The sequence below is a fragment of the Geotrypetes seraphini genome, chromosome 4, assembly GCF_902459505.1.
Source record: "Geotrypetes seraphini chromosome 4, aGeoSer1.1, whole genome shotgun sequence".
Lineage (NCBI taxonomy): Eukaryota > Metazoa > Chordata > Amphibia > Gymnophiona > Dermophiidae > Geotrypetes > Geotrypetes seraphini.
Window position 1 is genome coordinate 319,706,277 of NC_047087.1, and position 14,295 is coordinate 319,720,571.

The window sequence follows — 14,295 nt, forward strand, 5'->3', positions numbered from 1 at the left end:
ATGGTCCTCACGACCAAGAGGGACAGATGCATAGACATTAGCATATATAGATTTTTTCAAAGTAGACTCTACCAGAAGCGATTGGTGAGGGAGTTGAGGTTGTTGAACTCTGGCAGAGAGATGATCTTGCACAGGGACTCTAGTTTATGAGGTGCCACCGGCACCGAAAGTGGAAACTCCAGATTCCTAAAGAAGGTCTCCCTCAGAATCCCATACATAGGGAGCTTGAGCAACTCCTTAGGAGGCTGGTTGTAATCAAGAGTGTCCAGATACTCTTTGCTATATTTGGAATCAGCCTATAACGGTATCGCGAGCTTTCTGAAAATCTAAAAGTGGCAATGTTATCCATTTGGGAACAAATGACCTGGCCAACAACTCCACAGTTGCAGCACAGAAAGCTTTTCGGGAGCTTGGTGAAGGCTTGAAACCTTTTTGTAAAGACTGTAGCTTTTTCTGAAGGACTGCCTGCATATGGAAAGCTTGAGTAAAAAACACAGAGGACTTTAATAGATGACTCAAAGCCTGGTGTCATCAAGGAGGCTTTAGGTACATAGGAGGAAGGGGAAATATATGGAAGGACAAGAAGCTATATTACACTGATGGGCTACATATTACTACAGCAGGAAAAAGAATCCTTGCAGAGAAATTTAGACAATATGTTTCTAGGCATTTAAACTAGAAGGTGGGGGTGGTGTATGTATGAAGGACAATTATAGAAACCACCCCTAGCAAATGACAAGATGTGATGATAGTAAAGATTGCAACGTAAACAATATCAGCAACTCACTTCTTAGCATTGCAAAGTGAAATATAACAAAAAACTATATGAAAAAGGAGATTACCACTGAAAAATAGCTGGAAAGTGATGACCACAAATGCTCACAGTCTAAGCAACAAAGTTCATGATCTGTAAGCCCTGATGTTAGAGGCAGATCTGGATATTGTCAATATCACAGAGGCATGGTTCAGTGAACCCCATGGATATGATGCAAACATACCAGGATATAATCATTTTAGGAAGGACAGAGATGGTCAAAAAGGTGGAGGAGTAGCTCTCAATGTAAATATCGCTATCCAAGCAACTGAAATGCAAGGGACCTGGGGAGAGGAAGAAGTGATATGGATCGCTCTGAAAAGAGAAGATGGAACTTCTATCTATGTGGATGTAGTCTACAGACCTCTGACTCAAACGCAGCAAATTGATAAGGATCTGATTGTGGATATCCAAAAGTTTGGAAGGAAAGAGAAGATGCTGCTGTTGGGAGATTTCAACTAGCTGGATGCAGACTGAAATGTTCCATCTGCGGAATCGGAAAGAAGTAGGGAGATTGTGGATGCCTTTCAAGAGGCTCTACTCCGACAAATGGTGATGGAACCCACAAGGGAAAAAGTGATATGGGATCTGGTCCTCACAAATGGAGAGAGTATCTCTAATGTTCGATTGGGTGTTCACCTGGGAAGTAGCGATCATCAAACGGTTTTGTTTGATATAACGGCTAAAGTGGAGAGCGGCCGCACGATACTTAAAGTCCTAGATTTCAAACGTACGGACTTTAATGCAATGGGAGAGTACCTGAAGAAAGAGCTGTTAGGATGGGAGGACATAAGAGAAGTGGAAAGACAGTGGTCTAAGCTGAAAGGAGCGATAAAAATGGCTACGGACCTTTATGTGAAGAAAATCAATAAAAACAAGAGAAAAAGGAAGCCGATATGGTTCTCCAAACTAGTGGCTGAGAAAATAAAGGCGAAAGAGTTGGCGTTCCTGAAATATAAAAACCCCCAAGAAGAGGAGTGCAGAAAGGACTACCAGGTGAAACGGAAAAGAGAGAACACACACCAACAAGGGGAACTCACACAAGCAGAAGGCAGAGGTGGAGGGTTAAGAAAAGGCAAACTCAAGCAAAAGGTTCTGACAGGCAGCGAGGGCTAGGAAGATCAGGACAGCGCGCACGCACAAGCAGAAGGAAGCAGAGGACGAAGAAGATCAGGAAGAGCCAGGACCAGGAGTGAGAGCGCAAGCTAAGAGTATACGAACTTCGAGAAGACAGACAAGTATGGAAGCTGCAGGAGCCCAGGGATTGAGCTTCCCAGTGTTCTGCACGGACTGCCACATGTACGACTACCTCCCCTCAGGGAGACAGTCGTATGTATGCGTTCGATGTCAGGAACTGAAGAGCTTGAAGAGTGAGGTTAGTCACCTGAAGCACAGGATCCAGGAACTAGAGGGATTCTACATCTCAGAAGACCCATTCCTGACAGCCGATTACCCCACGAGAGAGAGGCACATCGAGGAACAGGTCAGGGAACTTGAGAAGTTCATCGAGGATGCCTACAAGAGAGCAGAAGAGAAAGAACACGAGCAGCACATGTACAAGGAGGATGCGCTGAGAGGAGGGCACAAGATATCCGACAACAAGGAAGAAGGATCCCATGGAGGGTACTCGCAGGAGGAAGAAGCAGGATCCTACCAGACCCTGGAGGGAGAAGAAATGAGAACCACCAAGGACACTGATCTGCGACCACAGCGGAAAAGGAAAGAAGGGAAAACTGCAATCCTGGTGGGAGACTCGATCTTTAGACAGGTGGACAGTCACATAGCAGGAGGGAGAGAGGATCGGCTAGTGACCTGTCTCCCAGGAGCAAGAACCAAGGACATCATCGACAGAATTGAGCAGAGGCGGCAGTGATAGTCCATGTCGGGACAAATGATGTCGCCAGAAGAGACTACAGCAGGAAGGCACTCACCGAACAGTACATGATCTTGGGAAGGAAGCTGAAGATGAGGATACAGAGGATAGCGTTCTCGGAGATCCTACCAGTACCGAGGGCTGATGTGAAGAGGCAGACGGAACTACAATCAATCAATGCATGGCTGAGGAGATGGTGTGAAGAAGAGGGTTTTCATTTCGTGAGGAACTGGACAACGTTCTGGGGCAAGAACAAGCTCTACAGGAGAGATGGACTACATTTGAGCACGGCGGGAACTAGAATGCTAGCCAACAATGTCAAGAGAGGAATAGAGCAAACTTTAAACTGAGAGGAAGGGGAAAGCTGACAGTCAACCAGGTGTTGATGATTCGGAAGACAGTATCCCAAAAGGATACTGAGTGGGGAAAGTGCAGGGAAGACACCAACAACGTCCAACAGGCAACAAAATACTGGCGGAGCCAGACAAATCAGGAAAGGGATAGGAGGAATCTACTACATGGGGAAGTCAATAAGGGGCAAGAGGAAGAAAATGAACGTAAAAAAGAAACATACCACACCACCCAGGAGGAAGACAAGGGAGACAAAAAGCAAAAGTCTGCAGAACAAGAAGGGGACCGAAAGAATAATGAATCAAAAGGGAAACCAACAAGAAAGCAAAACTATCGAGACTTAAAATGTATGTACGCTAATGCAAGAAGGCTGGCGAACAAAATGGGGGAACTAGAAATCAGGGCCAAAGATGAGAATCTAGACATCATAGCAATCACGGAAACATGGTGGAACGAAGACAACAAATGGGACACAGCACTACTAGGGTACAAGCTCTACCGAAGAGACAGGACACATCAGAAAGGAGGAGGAATAGCACTTTACGTAACTGATAAAATTCAATCGACCGGAGTGGACGCACCAACAACTAATGGCCATCTGGAATCAATATGGGTTAAAATACCAGGAAGAAAGGGAACTGAGATAAAGATGGGGCTGTACTACTGCCCACCCGGGCAAACAGAAGCAATAGATGAAGAACTGAGAGCCGAGTTGAGGCGAGAATGTAAAAACGCAAACACCATAGTGATGGGAGATTTCAACTACCCAGGGATAGACTGGAGCCTTGGAGTTTCCAATTGTTCAAAGGAATTAGAGTTCCTAGAGGCTGTAGGGGACTGCTACTTGGAACAGCTCGTCATGGAACCAACGAGAGGGACAGCTATTCTGGATTTAATCCTCAACGGGCTGAGAGGACCTGCCCAAAAAGTGGAAGTAGCGGGACCTTTGGGGAACAGTGACCACAACACGATTCAATTCAAAGTGGAACTAAGTATGCCAAAGGGGAGGAGAACCACTGTAACAACGTTCAACTTCAGGAAAGGGAACTATGATGCCATGAGACGCATGGTAAAAAGAAAACTCAAGAACAGCTCCAGAAAGGCACAGACGGTGGACCAAGCCTGGACCTTATTCAAGGACACGGTGAACGAGGCGCAAAACCGGTATATACCCAGATTTAGAAAAGGGGGCAGAAAGGGTCATGCAAAAGACCCAGCTTGGTTAACAAAAGAAGTTAAGAAGGTGGTAGGAGATAAGAAAAAATCTTTCAGGACATGGAAAAAGGATAAAACTGAGGAAAATTGGAAAGAGCACAGGAAGCACCAAAAAGAATGTCACCGTGTGGTCAGAACAGCAAAGAAAGAGTATGAAGAGAGACTTGCAAAGGAGGCACGGAACTTTAAAACTTTTTTTCGATATGTGAAATGGAAACAGCCGGCGAGGGAGGAGGTGGGACCCCTAGATGAGGGAGATAGGAAAGGAGTGGTAAAGGAGGAGAAGGAAGTGGCAGACAGATTAAACACATTCTTCTCGTCAGTCTTCACGAAAGAGGACACATCCAAGGTTCTGGAACCAGAAATATTCTTCAATGGGGACCAAGAGGAAAAATTATCCTGCATGGAGGTAAGCCTCGAAGACGTACTCAAACAGATAGATGGGCTAAAAACTGACAAATCTCCGGGCCCGGACGGAATTCACCCAAGAATACTAAAAGAACTTAGAGACGAAATAGCGGAGTTATTGCAGCAGATTTGCAACCTATCCCTGAAAACAGGGGTAATACCAGAAGACTGGAGGATAGTGAATGTTACACCTATCTTCAAGAAGGGATCCAGAGGCGACCCGGGGAATTATAGACCGGTCAGCTTAACCTCAGTTCCGGGAAAGATGGCCGAATCATTAATCAAGGACAGTATCAGTGAGCACATAGAAAAAAATAAGTTGATGAGAACAAGCCAGCATGGTTTCTGTACTGGAAGATCTTGCCAAACAAACCTACTGCACTTCTTCGAGGGGATAAGCGAACATTTGGACAAAGGTGACCCCATAGACATAGTATACCTGGACTTCCAGAAAGCCTTCAACAAGGTACCTCATTAGCACCTTCTAAAAAAACTGTGGAACCACGGGGTGGAAGGAGAAATACACAGATGGATCAGAAACTGGCTAGCAAACAGGAAACAGAGGGTAGGAATAAAGGGACACTATTCTGACTGGAAAGGGGTCACAAGTGGCGTCCCACAAGGGTCAGTGCTGGGACCACTGCTATTCAATATATTTATTAATGACTTGGAAACAGGGACAAAGTGTGAAGTTGTAAAATTTGCGGATGACACAAAACTCTCCGGTATGGTTAGATCTGTTGAGGAATGTAAAGAACTCCAAAGGGACCTGAACAAACTGACTGAGTGGACAAATAAATGGCAGATGAGCTTCAATGTAGAGAAATGTAAATTTATGCACATAGGAAAAGGGAACCCGATGTATAATTACACAATGGGGGGGGGGGTGACTTTGGGAAAGGCAACCTAGAAAAGGACTTGGGGATTTTGGTGGATAGAACAATGAAACCGGCAGCACAATGTGCAGCGGCCTCAAAAAAGGCGAACAGAATGTTGGGCATTATCAAAAAAGGTATCACTACCAGAACCAAGGCAGTTATCCTCCCGCTGTACAGGGCGATGGTGCGACCGCATCTGGAATACTGCATCCAGTACTGGTTGCCATACCTAAAGAAAGATATGGCGATACTCGAGAGGGTCCAGAGAAGAGCAACAAAAATGATAAAGGGCATGGAAAACCTCTCATATGCTGAGAGGCTGGAGAAGCTGGGGCTCTTTTCTCTGGAAAAGCGGAGACTTAGAGGGGATATGATAGAAACTTATAAAATCATGAAGGGTATGGTGAAGGAAGAGAGAGACAGATTCTTCAGACTGGCAGGGGCAACAAAAACTAGAGGGCACTCAAAAAAATTGAGGGGAGATAGATTTAGAACAAATGCTAGGAAGTTCTTCTTCACCCAGAGGGTGGTGGACACCTGGAATGCGCTTCCAGAGGAGGTGGTTGAGCAGAGTACGATTTTGGGTTTCAAAAAGGGATTGGACGAGTTCCTGAAGGGAAAGGGGATCCAGGGGTATAATTAGAGGGTTAATATACAATACAAAACGCCCTTAAATAATAGATCACTACAGGTCCTTGACCTTGGGGGCCGCCGGGGGAGCTGACTGCTGGGCGTGATGGACCTATGGTCTGACTCGGCAGAGGCAATGCTTATGTTCTTATGTTCTTAAAGAAGCCAAGAGAGACAAACGTCAGGTGAAAGCACAAGTGGAAGAACAAATGGTTAAAAATGTAAAAAAGGGAGACAAAAAATTTTTCAGATATATTAGTTAAAGGAGGAAGTTGAAAAATGGAATTGGTAAACTAATAGATGCTGGGAACCGATATGTGGAGAGTGATGAGGAAAAAGCAAACATGCTAAACAAATACTTCTGTTCTGTGTTCATGAGAGAAAATCCTGGAGAAGGATCGAGATTGTCTGGCAAAGTAACACAACAAAATGGAGTAGATTCTGCGCTGTTCACGGAAGAAAGTGTTTATGAACAACTTGAAAAACTGAAGGTGGACAAAGTGAAGGGACCGGATGGGATCCATCCCAGGATACTGAGAGCACTCAGAGAGGTTCTGGCGGGTCCTATTAAAGGCTTATTCAACAAATCTCTGGAGACGGGAGTGGTTTCCGGGGATTGGGGGAGAGTAGATTTAGTCCCTATTAACAGAAGTGGTCACAGAGATGAAGTGGGAAACTACAGGCCAGTGAGCCTCACTTCGGTTGTTGGAAAAATAAAGGAAGTATTGCTGAAAGAAAGGAAAGTGAACTTCCTAGAATCTAATGGGTTACAGGATCCAAGGCAACTTGGCTTTAGAAAAGGTATATCGTGCCAAATGAACCCGATTGAATTTTTTTGATTGGGTGACCAAAGAACTGGATCGAGGACATATGCTAGATGTAATTTACTTAGATTTCAGCAAAGCCTTTGATATGGTTCCTCATTGGAGGCTCTTGAACAAACTTGAAGGGCTGAAGTTAGGACCCAAAGTGGTGAACTGGGTTAGAAACTGACTGTCGGACAAACGCCAGAGGGTGGTGGTTAATGGAATTCGATTGGAGGAAGAAAAGGTGACTAGTGGAGTCCCTTGGGGTTTGGTGCTGGGTCCGATCTTGTTCAATATGTTTGTGAGTGACATTGATGAAGGGTTAGAAAGAAAAGTTTGCCTTTTTGCAGATGATACCAAGATTTGTAACAGAGTTAGACACCGAAGAGGGAGTGGAAAATATGAAAAAGGATCTGCAAAAGTTAGAGGAATGGTCTAATATCTGGCCACTAAAATTCAATGCAAAGAAATGCAGAATAATGCATTTGGGGATTAATAACCGGAAGGAACCGTATATGCTGGGAGGTGAAATGCTGATATGCACAGATGGGGAGAGGGACCTTGGCGTGATAGTGTCTGAAGATCTAAAGGCAAAAAAACAGTGTGACAAGGCAGTGGCTGCTGCCAGAAGGATGCTGGGCTGTATAAACAGAGGCGTAGCCAGTAGAAGGAAGAAGGTGTTGATGCCCCTGTACAGGTCATTGGTGAGGCCCCACTTGGAGGATTGTGTTCAGTTTTGGAGATCGTATCTGGCGAAGGACGTAAGAAGACTTGAAGCGGTCCAGAGGAGGGCGACAAAAATGATACGAGGTTTGCGCCAGAAGACGTATGAGGAGAGACTGGAAGCCCTGAATATGTATACCCTAGAAGAAAGGAGGGACAGGGGAAATATGATTCAGACGTTCAAATACTTGAAAGGTATTAACGTAAAACAAAATCTTTTCCAGAGAAAGGAAAATGGTAAAACCAGAGGACATAATTTGAGGTTGAGTGGTGGTAGATTCAAGAGCAATGTTAGGAAATTCTACTTTATGGAGAGGGTGGTGGATTTTGGAATGCGCTCCCAAGAGAGGTGGTGGAGAAGAAAACAATGATGGAGTTCAAAGAAGCGTGGGATGAACACAGAGGATCTAGAATCAGAAAATAATAGTAAATATTGAACTAAGGCCAGTACTGGGCAGACTTGCACAGTATGTGTCTGTATATGGCCTTTTGGTTGAGGATGGGCTGGGGAGAAATAGATGGGCTAGAATGAGCTTTGACTGAGACTTCAGCAGTTGGAACCCAAGCACAGTACCGGTTGAGCTTTGGATTCTTGCCCAGAAATAGCTAAGAAGAAAAAATTTAAATTGAATCAGGTTGGGCAGACTCGATGGACCATTCGGGTCTTTATCTGCCGTCATCTACTATGTTACTAAGTAAAGTGTCCATACTGGGGCTCCTTCGGTGACATCACCCATATGTGAGAATATGCTGCCTGCTTGTCTTGGGATAAAAGAACTATTCCCAAACAACTTGTTGGATATCATTACCAATAAGGACTATGGCAAATGTGACCTGTACCCTGTTGAAGAGAGATAAGAAGTCTAACTCAACATCAAACATTAAAAGTAGACTTGGGATTGGCCTATTCAAGGCTGCCAGTCAAGCTTTCAGCTGCTACAGACGGGTCTGAGTAAGCGAGTGATTTTAATAATTAAAACAAGACTGGAAGATACCTTAAGAATCTATTTAGTCCAACTCCCTGCAACTCAAAATTGAAAATGGGTCTCAGGAGCTTTAACTAACTCTCTCATCCATAGGGAGTCTCTGCAATACTTTGGATTTAAGTCACAAATGAAAGTGATGATAGGTTGGATGTACCAAATGGCCTCCAAGTTAAGAACAAACAAAAGAAGACTGAAACAGGTAGGGTTGCCATATGGCTCCAGAAAAAGGAATACACCTCCCTCCGTATTCGCGATGATAGGGGATTAACAGAACCGCGAATAACTTTTGCATATGTTATTTGCTGTTTTCTATTAAAAAAACTATCGTGAAACTGCGAATAACATGGTGGGAGACCTGGCCTGTTCCTGAAAGAGAGGCAAAACACAGTGAAGAAAGTGCTGGGAATCAGCAATTTTCTCTGAATGCTTGGAATCAGCGATTTCTCTATGCAAGCTTATATCGTTTGGGGGGAGGAGCCAGCAAGCTAGAAACCGCGAATAATCAAAACCGCAACTGCTGAAACAACGAATACAGAGGGAGAAGTGTATATCTTTCCACACACATACTGCACTCTTATTGCCTATATTGTATAGCTACATGCAGACTACCAAACATACTGTATAGTTAAGGTTATCAACTATACATGAAGCAACTAGCCACTTCATAAAATCAGTAAATAAACGACAAAGAAACAATAAACCCCAATGGTTCACCGCGGAGATCTCGCACCTCATTAAGGAGAAGAAAAAAGCGTTTCTCTCCTACAAGCGCACAGAGAAAAGAGAGGCAAAGGTAGAATATAGGACCAGGTCTACAGCGGTCAAAATTGCAGTTAGGGAGGCAAAACTTCGAGTGCAAGAAATTCTGGCAAAAAACATTAAAAAAGGGGACAAATCCTTCTTCAGGTATATTAGTGACAGAAAAAGGATAACAGGCGGGATAGTACGCCTTAGAAGACCAGACGGAAGTTATGTGGAAGCAGATTCCGATAAAGCCGAACTACTGAATGAATACTTCTGCTCAGTCTTCACCTGTGAGGCACCGGGACACGGTCCGCAGTTGAAGGCAACACAAAGCACAGAAGACCCGTTTCAGAATTTTGAGTTCACACCAGGTGAAGTTTACAGTGAACTGGCAAGACTCAAGGTGAACAAAGCCATGGGACCAGACAATTTGCACCCAAGAATTCTCAGAGAATTGAGCGATGTCCTGGCGAAACCATTGGCTGAAATATTCAATCTCTCCCTAAGTAAGGGGAAAGTTCCCCTGGACTGGAAATTAGATAATGTCGTTCCTCTGCATAAAAAGGGTTGCAGGGTAGAGGCTGCGAATTATAGACCGGTGAGTCTCACATCAATAGTGTGCAAACTCATGGAAACACTAATTAAAAGCAAATTGGACACGATCTTGAATGAAGGGAATCTTCGGGATCCCAGTCAGCATGGATTCATCAAGGGTAACATAGTAGATGACGGCAGATAAAGACCCGAATGGTCCATCCAGTCTGCCCAACCTGATTCAATTTAAATTTTTTAATTTTTTCTTCTTAGCTATTTCTGGGCAAGAATCCAAAGCTTTACCCTGTACTGCCAATCCAATCTCATCAGCTTCTTTGACTGGGTAACAAGAAAGTTGGACTTGGGAGAGTCTTTGGACGTCGTGTACCTGGACTTCAGTAAAGATTTTGACAGTGTCCCACACCGCAGGCTGCTAAGCAAGATGGAATCGATGGGGTTAGGAGAGACACTAACTGCATGGGTCAATGATTGGCTGAGTGGCAGACTTCAGAGGGTGGTGGTTAATGGTACCCTCTCTAAAACATCGGAGGTGACCAGTGGAGTGCCGCAGGGCTCGGTCCTGGGTCCACTCTTTTTCAACATATTCATAGGGATCTGACTCAAGGGCTTCAAGGTAAAATAACACTATTCGCCGATGACGCCAAACTATGTAATATAGTAAGTGAATGCAGTTTACAGAATTATATAGCGCAGGACCTGCTTACATTGGAAAGTTGGTCCTCAACCTGGCAGCTAGGCTTCAATGCTAAGAAATGTAAGGTCATACACCTCGGAAGCGGAATTCCATGCAGGACGTACTTCTTGAACGGAGAAACTTTAACTAGGACTTCAGCAGAACGAGATTTAGGAGTAATCATCAGTGCAGACATGAAAACTGCCAATCAAGTGGAGAAGGCTTCATCTAAGGCAAGGCAGATATTGGGTTGTATCAATAGAAGTTTCGTCAGCCAAAAGCCTGAAGTCATATTGCCATTGTACAGGGCCATGGTGAGACCTCATCTGGAGTACTGTGTGCAATTCTGGAGGCCACATTACAGTAAAGATGTGCGCAGAATTGACGTCAGCGGACGGCCACCAGGATGATCTCGGGGCTCAAGGGTCTCTCGTATGAAGAGAGACTGAACAAATTGCAGCTCTACACTCTCGAGGAACGTAGGGAGAGGGGAGACATGATCGAAACATTTAAGTACCTCACGGGACGTGTCGAAGTGGAAGATGATATTTTCTTTCTCAAGGGACCCTCGGCCACAAGAGGGCACCCGCTCAAATTCAGGGGTGGAAAATTTCATGGCGACACCAGAAAGTATTTCTTCACAGAGAGAGTAGTTGATCATTGGAACAAGCTTCCAGTGCAGGTGATCGAGGCAGACAGCGTGCCAGACTTTAAGAATAAATGGGATACCCATGTGGGATCCCTACGAGGGTCAAGATAAGAAAATTGTGTCATTAGGGCATAGACAGGGGGTGGGTAAGCAGAATGGGCAGACTTGATGGGCTGTAGCCCTTTTCTGCCCTCATCTTCTATGTTTCTATGTTTTGAACTGGACAGTCCCGTTTTCGGATCCCCTGTCCCGTTGTCCACACACACAGCTTCGGAACGCCAAAATGTCCCGTTTTCAGGGACAGCGTCCCGAAGCTGTGCGCGGAGACAATGGGACAGGCGATTGCTTCCTATCCCTCCCCTGCCGCACCAAAAAAAACAAACAAAAGCCTCCCTCCAGGCCCGATTTAAACTTCCCCCCCGGTCCACCGCCGCTGCTCCTCTGCTTACCTCCCTGCCACTACTCGCACCCGGAAGCCTTCTTCCCGACGTCAATTCTGACGTCGGAGAGGACGTTCCGGGCCAGCCAATCGCTGCCTGGCTGGCCCGGAACGTCCTCTCCGACGTCAGAATTGACGTCGGGAAGAAGACTTCTGGGCGTGATTAGCGGGAGGTAAGCAGAGGAGCAGCGGCGGTGGACCGGAGGAGGGGCACTAAATTGGGCCTGGAGGGAGGCTTTTGTTTTGCGTGGTAGGGGGGGGAGGAGTTAGGCAGGCAGGCTGGCTAGTTGGCTCTGGAGGAGGGAGGGAGGTAGGCAAGCTTTGGGGGAGGTAGGCAGGCAGGCAGGCTTGCTGACTTTGGTGGAGGTAGGCAGGCTGGCTTTGGGGAAGGCAGGCAGGCAGGCTCTGGGGGAGGTAGGCAGGCAGGCAGGCTTTAGGGGAGGTAGGCCAGCAGGCTTTATGGGAGGGGGTGGGACAAAGGCTGGAAGGCAGTGAGGGGACATAGGAAGGAAGCACTGTGGACACTAAGGACATAGGAAGGAGGCACTGGGAGCAATAAGAACATAGGAAGGGGGCGCTGGAGACACTAAGGACATAGGAAGGAGGCACTGGGGACACTAAGGACATAGGAAGGAGGCGCTGGGATCACTAAGGACATAGAAAGGAGGCACTGGGGGCACTAAGGACATAGGAAGGGGGCGCTGGGGACACTAAGGACATAGGAAGGATGCACTGGGGACACTAAGGACATAGGAAGGAGGCACTGGGGGCACTAAGGACATAGAAAGGGGCACTAAGGACATAGGAAGGAGGTGCTGGGGGCACTAAGGACATAGGAAGGAGGTACTGGGGGCACTAAGGACATAGGAAGGAAGGAGCGAGGGAATAGAAAGGGACAATTGTTGGGCGTGAGTGCAGAAAGAAATGAAAGATAGGATGCACAGTCAGAAGGAAACGCAACCAGAGACTCATGAAATTACCAGACAACAAAGGTAGGAAAAATGATTTTATTTTTAATTTAGTGATAAAAATGTGTCAGTTTTGAGAATTTATATCTGCTGTCTATATTTTGTACTATATTTGTCTATTTTTCTATAGTTACTGAGGTGACATTGTTGAAACCCCCCAAATATAAATGATAATTAATATTTTCACTGTGTATAGGGTGCTTTGTGGTTTTTTTTTTTTATTTTATGGTTATCATTATGAAATAATAAGATATTGTGTGTACATGAAAAATGAATGGAAGAAATTGGGGGTGGGGCTAGGGTGGGATTGGGGAGCGGGGCTAGGGCGGGATTTGGTGGGGCTAGGGCGGGATTGAATATTAATAGAAGTCCCGTTTTGATGAAAAAAATAAATGGTCACGTTATGTATAGTAGCTACATATGTAAGAAATTTTTGTATGGACCTTCAGAATGCAGTTGGGCACTAAATCCCTCCAGCTGCTAAACTCTTCATCAGGTGGCTTTGAGATTTGAAAAGAATAAAACAATATCCAAAGCTAAGTGATTCAAATTGATTCAAATGGATTTTTATATGAGTAGTTGCACAATTAAGAAGGATTGACACAAAAATATTAAAAAGATAAAGAAAATAATTGCTAGAAATTTTCAATAAAAATGGACTGATGACGAGTTTAGCAATAAGAGTGCAATATGTAATTTAGTACTTTCTGTGGAAAGATATAATACTCAATACTAATTAAGTGTCATAGAAGTACAGCATCCAGAAAAAGGAAGACAGATTGAGACATCCAGGTATTACTTATATTGCTTTCAAAGAAAGTAAAATCTGGATGTCTTAATCTGTCCTCCTTTTTCTGGAGCCATATAAGTAACCCTAAATATAGGAAGGAATAGAAAAAGTTCCATACAGAAAAAAATGAGGTCACTTTCCATAGGTATAAATAAGTGGTCTCAAATACACGGCCCGCCATCTGTCCTCTCCACTTCACAAGTTTTCCGATTGTGGAGAGGACAATCGCGTACAGACCGCGACTGAGGCTCGCCTAAAGCAGAGGTCCCCAATCTGTTTCCCTTCCCTTCTCACTGCCCTCCCTCAAGCCACCGCATTCGGGGAACAGGCCAGCGCCGAGGTCTTAGCTCTCCCTGCTTATCTTCCCCAGATCGGAACCGACCAATTTTCGCCACCCGACCTCAATTCTAACGTCGGGGAGGAAGTTCCGGGCCAGCCAATCACTGCCTGGCTGGCCCGGAACTTTATCTCCGACGTTAGAATTGACGTTGGGTGGCGAGAATTGGTTGGCCACACGCTGGGGAAGATAAGCAGGGAGAGCTAAGACCTCGGCGCTGGCCTGTTCCCCGATTGCGGCAGTTGCGGCCTGTTCCCCAATGGTGGTGGTTTGGGGGAAGGCAGGGAGAAATAAAGAAAGAAAGGTGGGACAGGGAGACAGAAAGAAAGAAGGGAGACGGGACACAGACAGAAAGGGGCATGGAGAGAGAAAGACAGAAAGAAAGGGCGGGCATGGAAAAAGGAAAAAAGAAAGAAAGGGGGCATGGAGAGAGAGAGAGAAAAACAGACATATAGA

General features: G+C 45.3%; 1 protein-coding gene across 7 annotated transcripts in view; it reads right to left on the minus strand.

The window, feature by feature from the left end:
* The window catches only part of TIAL1 (TIA1 cytotoxic granule associated RNA binding protein like 1), a 539,174-nt gene that overhangs the window by 167,736 nt on the left and 357,143 nt on the right, over positions 1–14,295 (minus strand). The gene's annotated exons all lie outside the window — the stretch shown is intronic.